This window comes from Globicephala melas, chromosome 7 (assembly GCF_963455315.2).
Source record: "Globicephala melas chromosome 7, mGloMel1.2, whole genome shotgun sequence".
Classification (NCBI taxonomy): domain Eukaryota; kingdom Metazoa; phylum Chordata; class Mammalia; order Artiodactyla; family Delphinidae; genus Globicephala; species Globicephala melas.
Genome location: NC_083320.1, coordinates 94,647,626 through 94,667,787, shown reverse-complemented (window position 1 = coordinate 94,667,787; position 20,162 = coordinate 94,647,626). Strand labels below are relative to the sequence as shown.

The following is a 20,162-nucleotide window of genomic DNA, read 5'->3' as shown; positions in this document are numbered from 1 at the left end:
GGTTTGGAGAAAAGGGAACCCTCTTGCACTGTTGGCGGGAATGTAGTTTGATACAGCCACTATGGAGAATAGTACGGAAGTTCCTTGAAAAACTAAAAATAGTTACCGAGTGATCCAGCAATCCCACTCTTGGGCATATATCTGGAAAAAGTCGAATTTGAAAAGATAAATGCACCCCAGTGTTCATAGCAGCACTATTCACAATAGCCAAGACATAAAGCAACCTAAATGTCCATCGGCAGATGAATGGATAAAGATGTGGTACATATATACAACAGAATATCACTCAGCCATAAAAAAGAATGAAATAATGTCATTTGTAGCAACATGGATGGACCTAGAGATTATCGTACTAAGTCAAGTAAGTCAGACAAAGGCAAATATTATATCACTTCTATGTGGAATCTAAAAAATAGTACAAGGGGCTTCCCTGGTGGCGTAGTGGTTTGAGAGTCCGCCTGCCGATGCAGGGGACACGGGTTTGTGCCCCGGTCCGGGAAGATCCCACATGCCGCAGAGCGGCTAGGCCTGTGAGCCATGGCCGCTGAGCCTGCGTGTCCGGAGCCTGTGCTCCGCAACGGGAGAGGCCACAACAGTGAGAGACCCGCGTACAGCAAAAAAAAAAAAAAAAAAAAATTAAAAAAAAATAGTACAAATGAACTTATTTACGAAACAGACTCACAGACATAGGAAACAAACTTACGGTTACCAAAGGAGAGGGGTGAGAGATAAACTGGGAGTATGGAATTAACAGATACATACTACTATATATAAAATAAACAACAAGGATTTACTGTATAGCATGGGAAACAATATTCAATATCTTGTAATAACCTAAAATGGAAAAGAATCAGAGAAAAAGGAATATAGATATCTACATATATATGTATAACTGAATCACTGCTGTACAGCTGAAACTATTACAATATTTAAAATCAACTCTACTTCAATTAAAGAAAAAAAGTCATTTAACGACCAAGGCTAAATAGGCGCTGACTTCGTGAACCCCTGCCCTCCAGGATCACCCTGCGGTGGCGTTCATTCTAGCCCCCTGGAAGGGGGCACAGACGCAGGTCCCCTGGCCTCACCTTGCTGGGACACGTCATCCACCTGTGCGTCTAGGGAGGAGAAGGGAACAGGCATTCAGTGAGTAGCGAGCATTGCCCACAGGCCCCCTTTCTCCTGCTTCTGTGATTCACTTATCAGAATCTTGTTCACTCTTGCATTCTTTTATCCACCTGAACTTGTTTACTCCTCTTTTACGCCTGTTCGTGATTATGGTCAGGCGTTGCATTTTTATGCCCTGAGTAAGAAACAATGGGAAGAGAAGATTGGAAATTGCCTCAGAATTAATGGACATTGATTATACTGGCCGCTGTCAGCAGCCATGGCTAGTGCTGACCGGGGGAGGAAATTGGCCATGTGCCATCGGCCACATTTGGATTTTTTTTTTTTTAAATCAAGGTATGTGTGAGGGGAGAGTACTGCTTAGTCTTTTAAAAGTAAATAGTACTTAAGCAGAAGGAGACGGTTGGAGCAGGGGCAGCCTGTAACCCTTGTTGAAAGGGGGAGGTAACGTACTTGATAAAAAGCTGAAGTAACTCTAATAGTTTTGTAAGTGCACTTTCTTCCGGCAGCAGTGAATTAAAAGAAAGCAAACCAAAGCACCTTTATTTGTCCTCAATCCAGAGAGTCTGAATGTGAGGTGAGATTGTGGGAAGGACAGGGTGTGTGTGTGTGTGTGTGTGTGTGTGTGTGTGTGTGTGTGTGTGTGTGTGTGTGTGTGTGTGTGTGTGTGTGTGTATAGGGGAGCTGGTCTTGGCAGGAGAGTTGCAGGTTTAGCATCTTTTTGGAGCCACATGTGGTATCATGTCAGTCAGGATAACTGGACTAGGCATTTTGACCAGAGGACCTACTACAGAAAACTGGGTTTGTAGGTGACGGAAGAGGTGACATTGATGTACCAAAGAGCATGTGACAACCCAGAGATTTGCAGCCACCAGAAGAAATCCACCCCGAGGACTGCAGGGAGCATGGGAGTTGCAAGTGTTACCAGAAACGGGAAGTAGAACCCTTTGGAAAGGGCTGCATCCCTGGAGGCGATGCTGGTGGGTGGATGGAAAGTGGATGAGAGACCCCGACCCCTTCCCTGCGCCTGTCCTCCCAGCTGCTGCTGCTGTCTCCCGCAGGCCAACCCTACCTGGAAGCCAGTTGGTGAGGGAGTTGGGGAAATGTAGTTTCCTACCATACGTTGCAAAAAGGACAAAGCATCCAGAGAATGTATGTGAGAGCGGAACGGTAGACGACTGGCCTGGGGAGTGTAACCTTTTGGTGGAGAGAAAGAAAGTTAAATAGGTTAAGTGGAAGATTCCTTTAGGGAAGAAATTTCCTGAGTTTTGGTTTTTGATTTCTTTATTCTTTGCCATACTCCCTCGCCTGTGGTTCTCTACCACCATCTAAGTTCTTTTTTCACAGTTTTGTTAAGCCTTTTACACCATGTGATATGTTATGGACATATTTGACTCCCCAATAATAACATCTGTGGAGTGCTTCCTGCACATGGGGGAGTTCTCAGTGCTTTATCTGTATCCATTCATTGAATCATCAGAGCTACTTTGTGAGTCTGGTACAGTTGATCCTCATTATTTGCGGATTCTGTATGTGCAAATTTGCCTCCTTGTTACAACTTATTTGTATAACGCTCAAATCAGTAGTTGTAGCACTGTGCGACCCTTTGTAGACACACACAGAGTGGAGGAAAATTTGAGATACTGATGTGCATGTTCCCAGCTCAGATAGGAGATGCTCTGCCTTCCTGTTTCAGGTCTCCTACTATAACAAGGTGTCCTCTTCGTGGTCTCATTAGTGCAACTCTTGGCATTTTTGAGCTTTTTTTTTTTTTGGTTGGTGAGTTTGTTGTTTAAAATGGCCCCTAAGGGTAGTACTGGAATTATATCTAGAGTTCCGAAGTGCTAGAAGGCTGTGCTGTGCCTTAGGGAGAAAACAGGTGTGTTAGATAAGCTTCTTCAAGCATGAGTTATAGTCCTGTTGGCTGTGAGTTCAATATTGATGAATCAACCGCATATATTAAATAAGGTGTCTTAAAACGGAAGGACATAAAACATGGTTATGTATTTTTAAAAATGATTTATTTCTGATTTTAAAAAGATTTTAATAGGTGACAGCAAATTTTTTATGTATGTATTTATTTATTTATTGGTCACGAGACACGTGGGATCTTCGTTCCCGACCAGGGATTGAACCCTTGCCCCCTGCAGTGGAAGCGCAGAGTCTTAACCACTGGACCGCCAGGGAAGTCCCCATGGTTACGTGTTGATCAGTGGACAAAAATGTTCTGACCAGAGGCTCCCAGGAACCTAAGCCCGTATTCCCTTCCCCTAGGATCGCTGGTTTAATATTTGCCAAGTCAGTGTTCACAGAGATTTTTGTAAAGTATCACTACCGCAAATAATGGGCACCGACGGTGCCACTGTTATCCCCAGTTTGTAGGTGGAGACTGGAGCATGTAGAAGTCAAACAAGTTGCCCAGCGTCACCCAGTGGGATGAGAACCCAGGCAGTCTGGCTTCCCTGTCCTTCGCTCCTGTGCTCTACGCTTTCACGTTTCCTACTCTTTTCCACCTTCTGGATCTGCTGTTCATGCTGTTGGAACCAACCCTGGGGCTGTTTCCAGTGACAAAATTCCTATTGGTAAAGCCAGCAGTTACCTCTGGCTGAGACTGGTGATGTGTGTAATTCTAAAATAAAGGTAATAACATTTGACACCTGGATGAAAACCTTCACTTAGTTCCAATAGTTAGTTCTCAAGGCAGCTCTTAGAAGCACACGTCACCCTCCATGTCATAAATAAAAGCTGGCATCTTGGGAGGTTGTGATTTGGTCAGAGCCCCAGGGTGAGAAAGTGGTAGAACAGAGACTCAGATCCAGGTTTCCTGTCCCCGAATCCCCGGCTCTTTTTTTTGCAATACCCAGGCTGCCTCTCCCAAGTCTGTCTGGGGACACTATGCTTACCTTGCTGCTTGTTCTGATTTGCCGCTCCCACGCTGCTTTGATCTGGAGGAACCACGGCAAGTTAGGATCGTGTGTAAAAGAAGTGATTCGGGGGTGGATGCATGTCCGGAAATATTTTCTTTACAGTGGTCATTTATGTCCGTGTTTATAGAATATTTCTCTTGGGCTGGAATGGCCTTTTGGGAAAGATGTTCGTTTTGTTTCCGTTCATTAGGTAAATATTTGAAAATAAAGGAAAAATAATTTGAGAGGGCTGCCGGCATTTTTTTCAGTGGCACACCCTCTCTTTGTGTATTTAATTAAATGTGTGTTTGAATAAGAAATAGATGCATTTGCTAAGAATGAAAAGGGAGCTCTAAAAATAAACCACGTCTCCCTTCCTGGGGCAGCACTGGGCTTGATTTCCTGTGTTTCTTCCCAAGGTGTTCTAACCTCCACCCGAGGGCCTCTGAGCTGTTGGTGAAGGGCGACCTTTGTTACATCTTGGTCCAAGGGTATGGGAGTGTATGTCTGTGTATGCAGTGGAGAGAGCCCAGGCAGGCAGATTAACATCCTGTAACATACAGGACGGTCCCACAGCAAGGAATTAGCCCACCCAAATAGCCAACGGTGCTGACGTCGAGAAACCCTGCTTTACCCTCACTGTAAACTGCAAGGGCTGTCTTAATGTGCGCAACACAAAAGCTTTTGTGTCTGAACTTGGACGTTTAGTTTGTGTCTTCAGACGCCTTCTGTCTGCAGGGTTCCTTTGGCTGTGTGCAGCTGCCTCCCATGGGTGGAGCCATGGGAGCGGACCCCTGCAGGTGGGGCTGTCAGGCGGGGCAGCCTTTACAGAGGCTAAAACCTGTACAGCTGACTTCAGCCAGTCTGCGGTTTGATACCACCACGTGTGGGCAAATCCGAAAAAAGCCACTGATAAAATAGTTTCTGGGAAAAACTCTTTTGCTCCTCTAAATTCTGAATAGTTGCTGCTGTTAATAATTACATATACATATGTGTGAGTATATATTTATTTACACACATCAGATTAGCACACTTAAAAAAAAGTTCCCCTTAATAAGCATCGTATTGTACATGGAAATTAATTTGGGCAACTCTTATACAGTTGGCCCTGATACACGTGGACCGAGTGATACACGTTGATTTGAGGGTTAAGTTCCTAGCAGTTCGGCCATGTTGGAGCTGCTTTAGGAGTACTTCATGCCTTTCGTCCTTATGGTACAACATGTTCTTATGTTTAAATACGGCTTTGAGATAAACAGTGATAGCGCAGTTGAAGATGAACAAATGGAAATTGAGTTTCTTCACTTCTGTCACTGTGTGACCATTTGGAGTTTTTATTTATTTACTTATTTATTTGGCTGCCTGGGGTCTTCGTTGCTGCACGCAGGCTTTCTCTAGTGGCGAGCAGGGGCTGCTCTTCGTTGCGGTGCGCGGGCTTCTCACTGCGGTGGCTTCTCTAGTTGCGGAGCATGGGCTCTAGGCATGCGGGCTCAGTAGTTGTGGCTCGCGGGCGCTAGAGCACGGCCTTCAGTAGTTGTGGTGCACGGGCTTAGCTCCGCGGCATGTGGGATCTTCCCGGAGCAGGGCTCAATCCCGTGTCCCCTGCATTGGCAGGCGGATTCTTAACCACTGCGCCACCAGGGAAGTCCCTGGAGTTTTTAATATGTGCTTAAAATTTAAAACAGTGAGAGAGTGAGAACTCCTAGGTGTCATATTGCTGGGTAAGTGCATATTTTAGTTCATGGAAGAAATGTTTTGCTGCATTTTAGAAGTCACCTTAAAATTGACCTTCTTGGGCTTCCCTGGTGGTGCAGTAGTTGAGCCGATGCAGGGGACACGGGTTTGTGCCCCGGTCCGGGAAGATCCCACATGCCGTGGAGTGGCTAGGCCTGTGAGCTATGGCCCGTGAGCCATGGCCGCTGAGCCTGCGCATCCGGAGCCTGTGCTCCGCAACGGGAGAGGCCACAACAGTGAGAGGCCCGCGTACCAAAAAAAAAAAAAAAATTGACCTTCTTTTTAAATGGCCATCATTAGAAAATCTACAAACAATAAATGCTGGAGAGGGTGTGGAGAAAAGGGAACCCTCTTGCACTGTTGGTGGGAATGTAAATTGATACAGCCACTATGGAGAACAGTATGGAGGTTCCTTAGAAAACTAAAAACAGAACTACCATATGATGCAGCAATTCCACTACTGGGCATATAGCCTGAGAAAACCATAATTCAGAAAGAGTCATGTACCACAGTGTTCATTGCAGCACTATTTACAGTAGCCAGGACATGGAAGCAACCTAAGTGTCCATCGACAGATGAATGGATAAAGAAGATGTGGCACATATACACAATGCAATATTACTCAGCCATAAAAAGAAACAAAATTGAGTTATTTGTAGTGAGGTGGATGGACCTAGAGTCTGTCAAACAGAGTGAAGTAATTCAGAAAGAGAAAAACAAATACCGTATGCTAACACATATATATGGAATCTCAAAAAACAAAGAAAAAAAAAGGTTTTAATGAACCTAGGGGCAGGACAGGCATAAAGATGCAGACGTAGAGAATGGATTTGAGGACACAGGGAGGGTAGGCTGGGACGAAGTGAGAGAGTAGCATTGACATATATACACTACCAAATGTCAAATAGATAGCTAGTGGGAAGCAGCTGCATAGCACAGCGAGATCAGCTCATGCTTTGTGACCCCCTAGAGGGGTGGGATAGGGAGGGTGGGAGGGAGACGCAAGAGGGAGGGGATATGGGGATATGTGTATACATATAGCTGATTCACTTTGTTATACAGCAGAAACCAACACACCATTGTAAAGCAGCTATACTCCAATAAAGATGTTAAAAATATATATATAAATAAATAAATTCGACCGTCTTTTTAAATGGTTATTTTAAAACTAAATGATTCAAGAATAGAATGATGATTATTGCATGATTGTCGCTGGAAGTAGTTGTGTTGTATGGAGGAGGGGATGTTAAATAATGATTCACGCTGGGTGTTCCCCATGCTGCGCACATGACCGTTAGGATGGTTAGTATCTTTTTTTTATTGAAGTAATGTTGGTTTGTAACATTATGTAAGTTTCATGTATACGACACTATATCTTCTATATGCCCTATAGGCTGCTCACAGTCCGAAGTTTAGTTTCCATCCATCACCAAAGTTGGTCCCTTTCACCTGTTTTGCCCCACCCCTTCTCGTCTGCCAACCACTGCTGTGTTCTCTGTATCTACCTGTTTTTGTTGGTTGTTCATTTATTTTGTTTTCTTGTTCGTGTGTTTTTTTAGATTCCACATATGAGTGATATCATACAGTATTTATCTTTCTCTGTCTTATTTCACTTAGCATGAGACCTTCAAGGTCAATTCATATCGTTTCACATGGCAAGACTTCATCTTTTTATGGCCGAGTAATATTCCATTGTGTATATCTAGACACACCACATCTTCTTTATGCATTCATTCATTGATGGGCACTTAGGTTGTTCCCACATCTTGGCAATTGTAAGTACTTCCGCAATGAACAATATGGTTGCGATCTTTCAGAAAAATGAAGGAAAGAGAATGAAAGCATGTCCAGTAAAGCCGATCAGGATTTCTGTTGATCTGATTTCTGTCCATGTGAAACCCATGTTCTTTCAAATGCCGCATAGAATTGAAGTGCTGACCTATTAGGGTCTTTTTGAGAGTAGACAAAGAATTGTCCTCTACCCTAATGTTTTAAACGTTAACTGAATTCTACGAAAGAACAGTTACACGTGGTTCATGTACAGCATGGTGAATTAGCACAGCCCTTTGTACCCAGATCAAGAAGTAAACCCTGCACAGTACCGGGCAGCTCCCCTGTGCCTCCTTCTAGTCAAGGTCTGCATTCACCCCCATCCCAAGCATAAGCACCGACCTGACTTCTCAGCAAGGCTAGTTTTGCCTGTTTGGGGATGTTAAGTGATGGAATTCATTATACACGGCATACAGTGAAGACTAATTTTTAACCCATCTCTCAGTTTTGATTCTGACTGGAAACATTTGAAATATTCCAAAATGTGGCAGTTAAACATCTTGGCAACTCGCAGTGGTCGCTGATGAAAAATCCCCAGTCTATTTCATGTGTGGCTTCGCTAATAGAAACATGGGCTTTCAAGGCAGTAACATTTAACGTACTTGCTTCTATAATAAAAAACGTAACCAACCTAATTATGATCTCACTTGTTGGGCTTTAGAATTTCATTTGGAAGGCAGTTAGTTGTGTAGAAATTAAATTGGAGTTTGTGTTTGTATCGAAGCAATCAAGTTCATTTGAAGCTAGAGTAGCTGATAGGCTTAAAGTGTGGTCAATAAACAGGATATATGACATAGGAGCTTCTAACTGGATTTGGGTTGGAAACCATAACACTGCAATGCAATCTCATTGCATCAGTTTATTATATACAGGGTACCATTTTCTGAGTAGTAAGTGTGTCTCGTCTATAGGGACAGAATGAATGGGATGTTGAATAGTTGAATTTTGGACTACGGGGATCTGAAATTGCCCTTCATGTTATAGGGGAAATTCAGTCCTCAGTTTGAAGGCCTTTGGGAATGTTGAACTGTTAAATTAATAGAAAATATTATTTGGAAAAAATAGCTTTCCTTGCAGCCATTGTCCATGGTGAGAATATGTACACTCACTCCTTTCTGGATCTGTCAGAGGTTGGCTCCTTCACCACGAGCTTGGTGGCCAAGTTGGGAGGCTGGTGTGGCTCGTACCGAGGTGTGATGTGGCAGCAGGCCACACGGGACGTGAAGAGCATTTGTCACGCAGCTTCTGTTGGTCCCAGCGGAGATGAAAATGAGCAGTTCTAGCAGAATTACTAAGTCAGGACGGTTTGTCTCTGGGAAGCTGCTTTTTGCTCACTTGATTTTTGGGATTTGTGAAAAAACATTCTTCTTTTTCTCCCCCACCCCCGCCGCCTTGGTAGTTTCTAACCATCTTCTCTAATTAAAACAGGGAAGAATCTTATATGCCTTATTTTTTTGAAACTTGTTTGTATCTAGTTACTAAATCTAAATCTGCCCGTCTTTTGCATTTTCAAGCCTCTGAGGCAGGAGAGGCAGTGCTTGAAAATAAAAACCATTTCGGGGTATTATATCTGAGATGGGAATCAGATCGCGCCACTCCTGGGATTCAGGCTCTTCAAAATTACTCAACTACAGGGGAGCCCTAAGTCCTGCTGTGGCGTCAAGGTCCCTGGTCACCTTGTCTTGCCGTCCAAGACTTATCTTGGCCCCCTGCCTCCCCTTCTGTTCCAGGTGTGCAGGGCAACAGTTCCCTTGACTATCGCTGGTCACTGGTACCTCTGCTCCACGCACAGGCTCCCACCCCACGCTGGGGATGCCTTCCTCCACCATCTTCTTTTCGTCTTTCAGGACTCCTTCCAGGGTTTCCGTTTTCAGAGAAGCCTTTCTTGATCCCCCTGGATAGGACGTGATGGGTTTCTTCTGTGTTCTCCTGATTATCCTGTGTCTATTATGTACTCTTGCTTTTGTACACTGGCATCCAGAACAGTGCCCTGCATGTAGTAGGTGCTCAGCAAACACTGGTTGAATCAGTGGGTAGATTCCACTTTTATGTTATAGTCTAATGATCCATTGACGTGTGTGTCTCCCCGCTACAGTTTGAGGGCCAGGATCATGTCTCTTCATCGTCACATACTCAGTCCCTGACAGAAGTACTCAAAAATGTTTGAATGGCAGGGAGGAAAGCCCGGTCTGGCGGGGAGAGCATTTTAGAGACGCGGGAGAGTTTTTCTTGCACCTCAGTCGTTTGCATTGTCTTGAGTGTATGGGCAGAACCTCTTGTGGCTTTGTGATCAGGTGCAAGGGAATCCCAGAATGCTCTGGGGCAAGAACTATACCCTCAAACTCCCCCATCCCCCTGCCTTGTTTTTCTTTTTGATTGATTGATTGATTGGCTACGTTGGGTCTTCGTTGCTGTGCACGGGCTTTCTCTAGTTGTGGCGAGCCGGGGCTACTCTTCGTTGAGGTGCGTGGGCTTCTCATCGCAGTGGCTTCTGTTGTTGGGGAGCATAGGCTCTAGGCGCACGGGCTTCAGTAGTTGTGGCATTCGGGCTCAGTAGTTGTGGCTCGCGGGCTCTAGAGCGCAGGCTCGGTAGTTGTGGCGCACGGGCTTAGTTGCTCTGCGGCATGTGGGATCTTCTTGGACCAGGACTTGAACCCGTGTCCCCTGCATTGGCAGGTGGATTCTTAACCACCGTGCCACCAGGGAAGTCCCCCTGCCTTGTTATTCAAATGGGAATGCCTCTGCATATGCGCAAGTGTTGGTGAAAGTGTTCATCTCTCAGAGAAAATGCCCGACACTGATGTCCATTACCCTGCTGATTGCTAATGCAGGCAAACATCAGGAAAAAAGAAAAACTTAAAAAGCAGTGGCTTATGTAAAGGCAGCATTAATTATCATCCCTTTAGGGAAATAACTGTCATTTTTACATGATGACTGTACAGCCCAGTAAAGGCTCTATGTTTTGCACATCTTATTTCTACAGTAATTTTGGTATAAGCGCTTACCTGGATTCAGGTACTCAGCCCCTAGAACCATATCCTAGTGGTGTTTTTTCAGTTCCCAGAAAAAGAGATTAAGTGATGGGATAGAGCTTTCCCAAATTTGAGTCTTTTTTCCCCCTAACCTGCTCAGATCTGTGGCAATCACTTGTTTTACCAGTAAGTGCCGTGGGTGGTGAAAAGAATAACCAAGGAAAAAACATTCCGTAAGAAAGCAGGGAGATGTGACTCTTAAATATTTTCTGCATTCTTCTGCGATGCTGAGGCCTCTGCCCACAACATGTCCCCTGTCCTGCCAGTCGGATTGTTCGTGGTTCAGAAGAAGGGCGTCCAAGGGATCCCCTGGTGTCCCAGAGCCCAAGACATTCGGAGTTCTGCTGCTTCACACATTTGGGGACCCCTGGATTCCAAACAGAGGCATGTTGCCTGAGGCCCGTGGCTTACAGGGTGTGGCTCCCTGCTGCCAACCTGGGGGAAAGAAAGTGAGAGAGAAGACTGATTCCTAAACACATTCCTAACCCTACTTCTCCCCAAACTGGAGAATTGAGCAGATCATCGTACATGGTCCAGGCAAAGCCCGTTATGATCTATGTATCTATGTATCTATGTATCTATATATCTATATATCTATCAGCATCACGCTGCATGCGGGATCTTAGTTCCCCAACTAGGGAATCAAACCCACGTCCCCTGCACTGGCAGTGTGGAGTCTTAACCACTGCACCACCAGGGATGTCCCAAATCCCGTTATGACTTTAGCTGGAATGTGTAGGCCTGCTTTGGAGAGATAGTTACTCTGAATGGAGCACCCTGCGCTGGCCTGAGGACGTGGGAGAGTTGCTCAGTCTCCTGGGCAGAAAGAACACAGGTGAGGACTAAGCAGCCCTAGGACAGCCGCTGCCATCAAGGAAGTTCACCTGGCGGGGAAGCTCTTGTCTGTAAAGGCTGCCCATCTCTGTTATGCTGTGACACAATGCCACCTGAGAGGGACCTTCTCTCTCTCTGGGCTAAGGCCGGTAGGCTCTGTCAGTCACCATGAGCTTGTCCTCGGCGTCACTACCCTTGTCCAGAGAAAGAGAAAAGTTGGCTTTGATCACCGTGAAAGTATTGAAGGCAGCCTTAGGGGTGAGATTTCAGGCAAGGGTGAGAGGGTATCCTCTCCCTCCCTCTACCCCACCCCCCCTTCAAGGAAGGAACCCCATGTCCCACTCAAGCCTGAATTCCACTAGGGGGGCTAAGTGCCCCCTCCGCCAGACCAGGGAGGGATGTTTGTGCCCAGACCTGAATGGTGGTGGAGTCAAGGTGGTATCCAGGATGAGGTGCCCGAGGCAGGAACACGCGTGGCCCAGTGTGAGGGCTGTGTGGGCGGGGGAGGGAGCAAGATGCTGAGTTTGGAGGGCAGGTAGTGCTGGAACATGGAGAACCTCGTTGCGCGGTGCGGAGTTAAGGGTTTTATTCTGATTGGGAGGGATGTGTGGAGAGTTTTGAGCAGGGACGTGACCTGATCTGATTTCTGTTTTACAAAGGTCATTTGTAGAGAACTACAGCTACATTTGTGGAGAACTGGCTGTAAGGAAGCGTAGAGGTCAGGTAAGAAAGACAGTTGTCCAATGTAAGGTGATGGAGGCATAGACTCAGGGGAGGTGAGGGACATGGTGATAAGGAATTGGATACCTCAGTTCAGAATGATCTGGTGCGTTTCTCTCTTCATCTCCCACCCTTTTCCCATGTTGATTTCACTCCAGAAACACACATCTTCTTGTTTGTCCCCCAGATCTACACTCACTCTATTTTTAATATCCTTGACCATTTCCCTAAATTATGCATACGTACACGGGCAGTACACGCACACACTTGTCCCTCTTCTGGCTTTCTCTCCTGCTGCCATGTAAGTGCCCTGAGGGCAAGCAGAAACTTGCTCGGATTTATTGCCAAGTCCCAAGTGCCTGGCATGCTCAAAAGTGTTACTAAAAGAGGACATGAAACGGAAGGACAGCCAGCTGATGACCTTATTACGTCGTTTATATTTGAAAAATCACCACCGTGACTGCTGAGGTTTTAATTGCAGTACTAAGAACACTGAGAACATCAACCTGTACTACTAATTTAATAAAAGTGAAGAAGTACCTATGTAGCACTTTTGAGTTTAAATAATTGGGGAAAAAGAAGGGAGAAGGAATTCGTGTCACCCGTGGAGCCGTTCTGCCTGCAGTAAGGGAGATGATAATGAAAAAGGAACAACTCTGAATCTATTCATTTATTGCAGGGAAATTTATCACTTTCGTTTACATCTAGAACCATCCAGCTGCTAATTTGTGTTTTTTTTGGAAAAGACTTTCAGGAAAATAGTTCATCTTCCCCAGTGCTGTAGTGTTCTCAAACTTAGCTTTCCTGAGCTACAGTCAAAACCGGATGAATCTATCGTCAGAAAGCATGCAGTCTTCCCCAAGGAACTCAGCATGTGGCCATTCTAAGGATGGAGAATGGGAGCCAGTGGGGATGGGGAAGGGTAGTGACCTGTGGCCCTTGGAGGGGTTGGCGGCCAGCAGTCACGCCTTTTCCTCTGGACTTGTGGCTAAGGGGCAGCTTCAGAGACAGAGGAACGTGCTTTGAATTCTGGCACCTTGACCATGTGACCTTGCCACGTGAGCTTGCCGTGTGACCTCAGGCAAATTCCTTAACCTCTCTGTGCCTCGGTGCTTTCATTTATAAAGGGAATAATAACAGTACTGACCCTGTGAGGTTGCTTTGAGGAGTGAGTGAGTTAATACACGTAGAAGATCTTAGAACCATGTCTGAGATAGCAATTATTCAAAACATTTTAGCTGTTACTAGTGTTGAATGGGGGAAATTTTCTTTTTTGTGTGTGGTATTGAAATATAGTTTATTTACAATGTTGTGTTAGTTTCTGGTATGCAGCAAAGTGACTCAGTTATATATACATGTATATGTGTGTGTATATATACACACATTTTTCATATTTTTTATTACGATTTATTACAGGATATTGAATATAGTTCCCTGTACTACACAGTAGGACCTTGTTGCTTTATCTATTTTATAGGTAATAGGGTAGGTCTGCTAATCCCAAACTCCTAATTTATTCCCCCCCCCATCCCTTTTCCCCTTTGGTAAACATAAGTTTGTTGCCTATGTCTGTGAATCTGTTTCTGTTTTGTAAAAAAAAAAAAAAAAGTTCATTTGTATCATATTTTAGATTCCACATACAAGGGATATCACATGCTATTTATCTTTCTCTTTCTGGCTTAATTCACTTGGTATGATAATTCCTAGGTCCATCCATGCTGCTGCAAATGGCAATATTTGAACTGGGGGAAAATTTCTAGTCATTAACATTTGGCATGAATTTTAGCAGATAAAAGCTACGTTATATGGAGCTGAGTATTGAAGCCGTGTGTAGCACTTGAGTGAGCTGGGAATTTGTGTCGGGGGAGTTCTGACACCAGCTGGTGGACTGCAATGCAGTTCTGCTGCTAACCGCCTGGAGTTGGTGCAGATCGCATAAGTTAAAGGATCTGGTCCCAACAACATGGCCCCCACTTCAGATGCCAACTGCAAGTGGGGTCCCCAGGCCACTAACCCTTCTGACTGGCTACAAATCTGGGGGGCTCCCCTGACTCCCTCAGGCGCGATAATTCTCTTGAATGACTCAGAACTCAGGAAAGTGCTATACTTATGATTATACTTTAATTTTAAAGGATATAGATCAGGCATCCAAATAGACATAGGTGAGGTCTGAGAGGATTCCAAATGCTGAGCTTCCATGCCCTCTCCCTGTGGGGTTAAGAGTGTGTCACCTTCCTGGCACATCACTGTATTCAACAGCCAGGAGGCGCCACTGAGCCTGATGTCCAGAGATTTTATTGGGGTTTCATTATGTGGCATGATTGATTGAATCATTGGCCATGTGGATGGACTCAGTCTCCAGCCTCCTTCCTCTTCCCAGGATTGGGCTGCCTCAAAGCCCCACCCCTCTCATCGCAGGGTTGGTCTTACTGGTGATCAGCCCCCAACCTGAGTCTTCTCATTTTACATAATCTCAGGTGTGACTCAAGGGGCTCATGAATAATGAAGACCCTTCTCTTACTCGGGAAGTTCCAAGGATTTATAGGCTGCCTTTCAGGAACCAGGGACAAAGACGAGTCAGATTCTTTATTGTACAAGGAGTGGATTATATTTGAGTTAGCGAAGTACAAGATGGTGGCCTGGGAAGTGAGCCGAGCCCTCGTCTTGGTGTGGCCCCTCTAATCCTGTGTCTGTCAGGTTGGGTTTATGGTTAGGCAGTAGCGTGTGGTTAGCCTTGATAGCTCTAGCTTTCCTTTCTTTAGAATAGCTTTATATGGTCTTATGGTGATTAAGCTGTCTTTGGGGATCTTATAGTGACCTTCTATTAAATAAGTCACAAAGACAGCATTTCTGAATTTGAGTCTTTTTAAAACTGTTCTGTGGTGCTCTGAATACAGTGAGTCACTGAGTGGTCAGAAGCTGTCTTTCTGGCTCCCAGAGGTGCCCTTCTCAACAAGTGTATCCCAAATCTGGCTTTTGGCTGGGCAGTCTTTCTGTTTCTGATGTTCTTGGCCCCTGAAAACCTGAGTTCTGCTGATGCACAGGCTGGTGGGAAGACCTTTCTCGTGGCTGTGTTTGCTATGCTCGGTAGTCGTTAGGAAATGCTCACCTGGTTTCCCCATTCGTTCTTTGATTGCTGTACAGGGGTGGTTTTTATAGTACATTCCTTGGAGTCTGTTTTTCCTTTGCCATTCAAAGTGCTCACTTATGTGAACATCAGTACAAGTCCTTCCCTGCAATTAAAGATTGTTTCTAGAAGCATTTTCATCTCTTCTTGAGCATTTGTATCCCCTCTCAACGTCTGCTGGGTGGCATTACCCAGAAAGGCTTATGAGGATCTGATGAGGGCCCAGATGGCTGAAGCGCCCTAACTATTGTCATCTTCCCACCTGAAACTCTGTACGCATTAAAGAACAACCCCTGCTTCCTCCTACCCACGCCGCCGCCCGCCCCACCCCCCCCCCCCAGCCAACCCCTGGCAACCACCGTTTTTCTTTCTGCCTTTCTTTGCCTTTGCCTGTTTTGGGTACTTCACATCAGTGGAATCATATGATACTTGTCCTTTTGTGACTGACTTATTTAGCCTAATGTCTTCAAGGTTCATCCATATTGTAGCATGTGCCAGAATTTTCCTCCTGTTTAAGGCTAAGTAATATTCCATTGTGTATGTATACCTTATTTTGTTTATCCACTCCTCTGTCGATGGACACTTGAGTTGCTTCCACCGTTTGGTTTTGTGAACATAGGTGTTCAAGTGTCTGTTCCAGTTCTTTCAGCGCTTTAGGCCGTCTCTATACCAAGAGGTGGAATTATTGGGTCCCTAATCCTTTATTACACAAGGAAACAAATAAGCCACTTCCTTTTATGTAATTAGTGTGACCAGGCAAATAGTTACATGCCAGAGTAATAAACCCAGGTCACTTGCTGATGACTGAGCCAGTGGGAAGTTAATAGTCTGCTTTCAGATTTGGTTTGCTAGAATAGACGACTGTGTTCATCACTTATGGGATGGCCCACCATTTGTGATATTCAACATGTAAATAAAGGTCAGGGTGTGATAAAGGGCAGGTTGTGTTTCCAGTGATCTCTCCACCGGATGTTAATCTTATCCCTTCTCTTCGTCTTCCTGATCGTTCCCCATGTGTTTGTATGGTCTAATGGTCAAGAGCCTGGACTCTGGAACCAGATTACATGGGTTCAAACTTTAGCTCCTCCAGTTACCACATGGGCAGATGACCTCACCTTCCTGTGCCTCCTTTTCCCCATCCATACAATGGGGTTAAGAATATAGCCCTACTTCACAAATGTAAATCTCTTAGAACAGTGACTGGTACATAGTAAGTGCCTGGTGAATGTCGTGGTTGAATTATTATTATTATTCCTATTATTATTAGCAGTGGTCATGTGCACCTGTCTGATTGGCAGATCATTTTTTAAGTGACAATAAAATATAGATAATAAAAACTTTGGTAAGAACATAGGGTATAGGAGCATTCATTTTTTATTTTATTTTTTTTAAAATTTATTTTATTTTTGGCTGCTTTTTGGGTCTTCATTGCTGCACGCAGGCTTTCTCTAGTTGCAGTGAGCGGGGGCTACTCTTTGTTGTGGTGCGTGGGCTTCTCATTGCGGTGGCTTCTCTTGTTGCAGAGCACAGGCTCTAGGCGTGCGGGCTTCAGTAGTTGTGGCACGTGGGTTCAGTAGTTGTGGCTCGGGGGCTCTAGAGCGCAGGCTTAGTAGTTGTGGTGCATGGGCTTAGTTGCTCCACGGCATGTGGGATCTTCCCAGACCAGGGCTCGAACCCGTGTCCCCTGCATTGGCAGGCGGATTCTCAACCACTGCGCCACCAGGGAAGCCCTATAGGAGCATTCTTATACCTTGCTAATAGGGAACATAAGTTGGCATAACTTTTCTGAAAGAAAATGTAGGAATATTACTACATCAAAAGCCTCAAAATCTTCTTATTTGATTTGGTCATTCCTTTATTGTAAGCAGATATCTGAAATTGCAAAGGTAAGAGTGAGGAACAGTTCATTGTTGTGTTATTTTCTAATAGAGAAAAATTGGGAGAAAAATAAATGCCTAATACTTTGGAGCTTATTTAAGTAAAACATGGTGAAATCGGGGAGTACTATTTAGCTTTAAAATTGTGGTGGAAAGATATTTATTATCATGAGAAAGCATTTAAAATGTGTTATTAAGATATAAAAGCAGACTCTAAGAAAGCAAATATATTTTTGTGATACATACATGTGTGTATCCACACTGCGTGTGTGTGTGTGTGTGTATGAAATATACCAAAATCTTAGCAGTGTGAGTGGTGGAATGATAACATTTAAAAAATTTTTTTGGAATTTTCTGGTTATTTGGCACTGAACAAATTTTTGGCGTTGGACAAGCATTATGTTTCTATTAGAGAAAAAGGTAGTAACTTCACTTGGATAAAGAAGATTCCGGTTGGTTATGTGAGGCTCAGAGAGCCTCAGGGAGAATGCTGCAGAGTGGCCAGTGTGATAGGGGTTCCGACACCCAGTGATTGGCTGTCTTGTCCCCTGGTGGCTGGCCTTGTGCCCAGCCGCTGAGGCGCCCCCAGAGCCCTCTGCCCAGCCAAACTCCAGAGTCCCGCCTTGAACGTGAGCCCCTCCAAGTCTTTTGGCATCAGTGGATGCAGGGCCGGCTCCCCTCCCTTACACGCCCAGAGTCCTCGTGGTTTCTTAAGGAGTCTCTAACTGAGACGCTGTGGGGTTTGCTGGGATTCCTGAACGTTTGGGAGGAGGGTGTTATTTAATCAAGCTCAATGAAAGCTGGCTTCTGCCGGATCCCAGTTTTGGATCCCATTTTCCAGTCTCGTTAAATTTTTCTGGTATGTCCAATGCAGGCATTTGTGTCCTTGTAGTTTTGTGCATAAAAGGGTAAAAATAAACTTGCTCGCTTCTCAGCATTGATCCTAAGCAGTATATCTTCCACTGGACATGGGTGCCAGATGGCGTGGCACCTCCTACCGGGTTAATGAACAGGCATTTGCCGGGCACCTTGACTTTCTCTTGAATCCTTCTGCGCACCTTAAACACGAGACTCTGCCAGTGGCAATTTGCATTTGCTTTTTTTCTTTTTCTCTTCTCCCTCTTTGGATTTTTTAGGAAGGAGAAGGAGGTGAGCCGTCTCTCTGGAATAACTTCCCATGGGTCGAATTAGTTTTATTGCTAGTATTGTGTAGATATGTCTCCCTAAATAAACACACATTGTGCCAACTTCTGGGAAAAGTACATTTCTTCTCAGAGCTGTCTGCAAGTGTAGCTTAAAATAGTTTTATTGCCTCCGGTGGAATAGGATGCCTGTAGGTATTGGCGTGAAGGGGGCTAGGAAAATGATGCTGGTGGCTGTAATACCACTTTCCTTATGGTGTTCCACATCCGTTCTCTGTCACTCCTTCCCGCTGCAACCTTGGGTGGTAATAAGGAGGCAGGTTGTAGAATATTAACTCTTTAAAAAAATTTTTTAGGGACTTCCCTGGTGGTGCAGTGGTTAAGAATCTGCCTGCCAATGCAGGGGACACGGGTTCGAGCCCTGATCCGGGAAGATCCCACATGCCAGGCAGCAACTAAGCCTGTGAGCCACAACTACTGAAGCCCGCGTGCCACAACTACTGAAGCCTGCGCGCCTACAGCCCGTGCTCCGTAACAAGAGAAGCCACCTCAGTGAGAAGCCCGCGCGCTGCAACAAAGAGTAGCCCCCGCTCGCCACAACTACAGAAAGCCCACACACAGCAAGGAAGACCCAGTGCAGCCAAAAATAAATATATAAATAAATTTATAAAAAAATTTTTTTTTATTGCAGTATGGTTGATCTACAAAATCGTGTTAGTTTCAGGTGTACAGCACAGTGATTCAGTCACATCTATCTATCTATCTATCTATATACTCCTTTTCAAATTCCTTTCCCTTATAGGTTATTACAAAATATTGAGTAGAGTTCCCTGTGCTATACAGTAGATCCTTGTTGGTTATCTATTTTATATACAGTAGTGTGTATATGTAGAAATATTACCTCTGAAGTCCACCCAGTGATCAGTCAACAGCTTAAAAAGGATGAGATGTCTATCTAGGTGCTGTGCAGTAATAAATTTTTTTTTTTAATATTTTTGTATGGCGAAGCAGACAATGATCAGAACCAGCTAAGAGACTTCTTTTGTTTGTTTGCTTTTTAATTTATTTTGGCTGCGTTGGGTGTTCGTTGCTGCGCGCGAGCTTTCTCTAGTGGTGACGAGCGGGGCCTACTCTTTGTTCTGATGTGCAGCCTTCTCATTGCGGTGGCTTCTCTTGTTGCGGAGCACGGGCTCTAGGCTCACAGGCTTCAGTAGTTGCGGCACGCGGGCTTGGTAGTTGTGGCGCACGGGCTTAGTTGCTCCGCGGCATGTGGGATCTCTCCGGACCAGGGCTCTAACCCGTGTCCCCTGCCTTGGCAGGCGGATTCTTAACCACTGTGCCACCAGGGAAGTCCCAGTAATAAATGTTTGAAGTAATCGAATCTTTGGCTCACAGGCTGTGCAAGAAATGGTGGGGGCATGTTTAGAATCCAAGAGCTTTGGTCCTGCCCGCATGAATTCCTTCCCTTCCCCAGGAGGTGTAGGTCCCTCAGGCGACATATGGTGGACAGTTTTGCTCCGATTGTTTAAGTAGGTTCTGAGGTCCTGCCTCCTTCACCAGCCCTTCTAGTGGTAGGAGTGTTCCTCTGTGCTGCCCTCACTTTCTGCACTGGTGAGGGCCCTGGTGGGATGTCCTCTGGCGTTTATGCCTCTCCACGATGTTAGATGGTATTTTGTGGTTCAGATGGTCCAGACAACCCCAAGACCCTCACTTCGGGAAGCCAAGAGAGCGGTGAACTTGGGAGCTCTTTTACCAATATCCAGAAGGCTTTTCTCCCTGATCTGAGTGACTTGCTCAGGTTCTTAACGTCCGCCAGCATTTTATTAGTGACT

General features: G+C 45.1%; 1 protein-coding gene across 4 annotated transcripts in view; it reads left to right on the top strand.

Annotated features, from left to right (window-relative positions):
- MGAT5 (alpha-1,6-mannosylglycoprotein 6-beta-N-acetylglucosaminyltransferase) overlaps positions 1–20,162 on the top strand; it is a 369,708-nt gene that overhangs the window by 61,047 nt on the left and 288,499 nt on the right. The gene's annotated exons all lie outside the window — the stretch shown is intronic.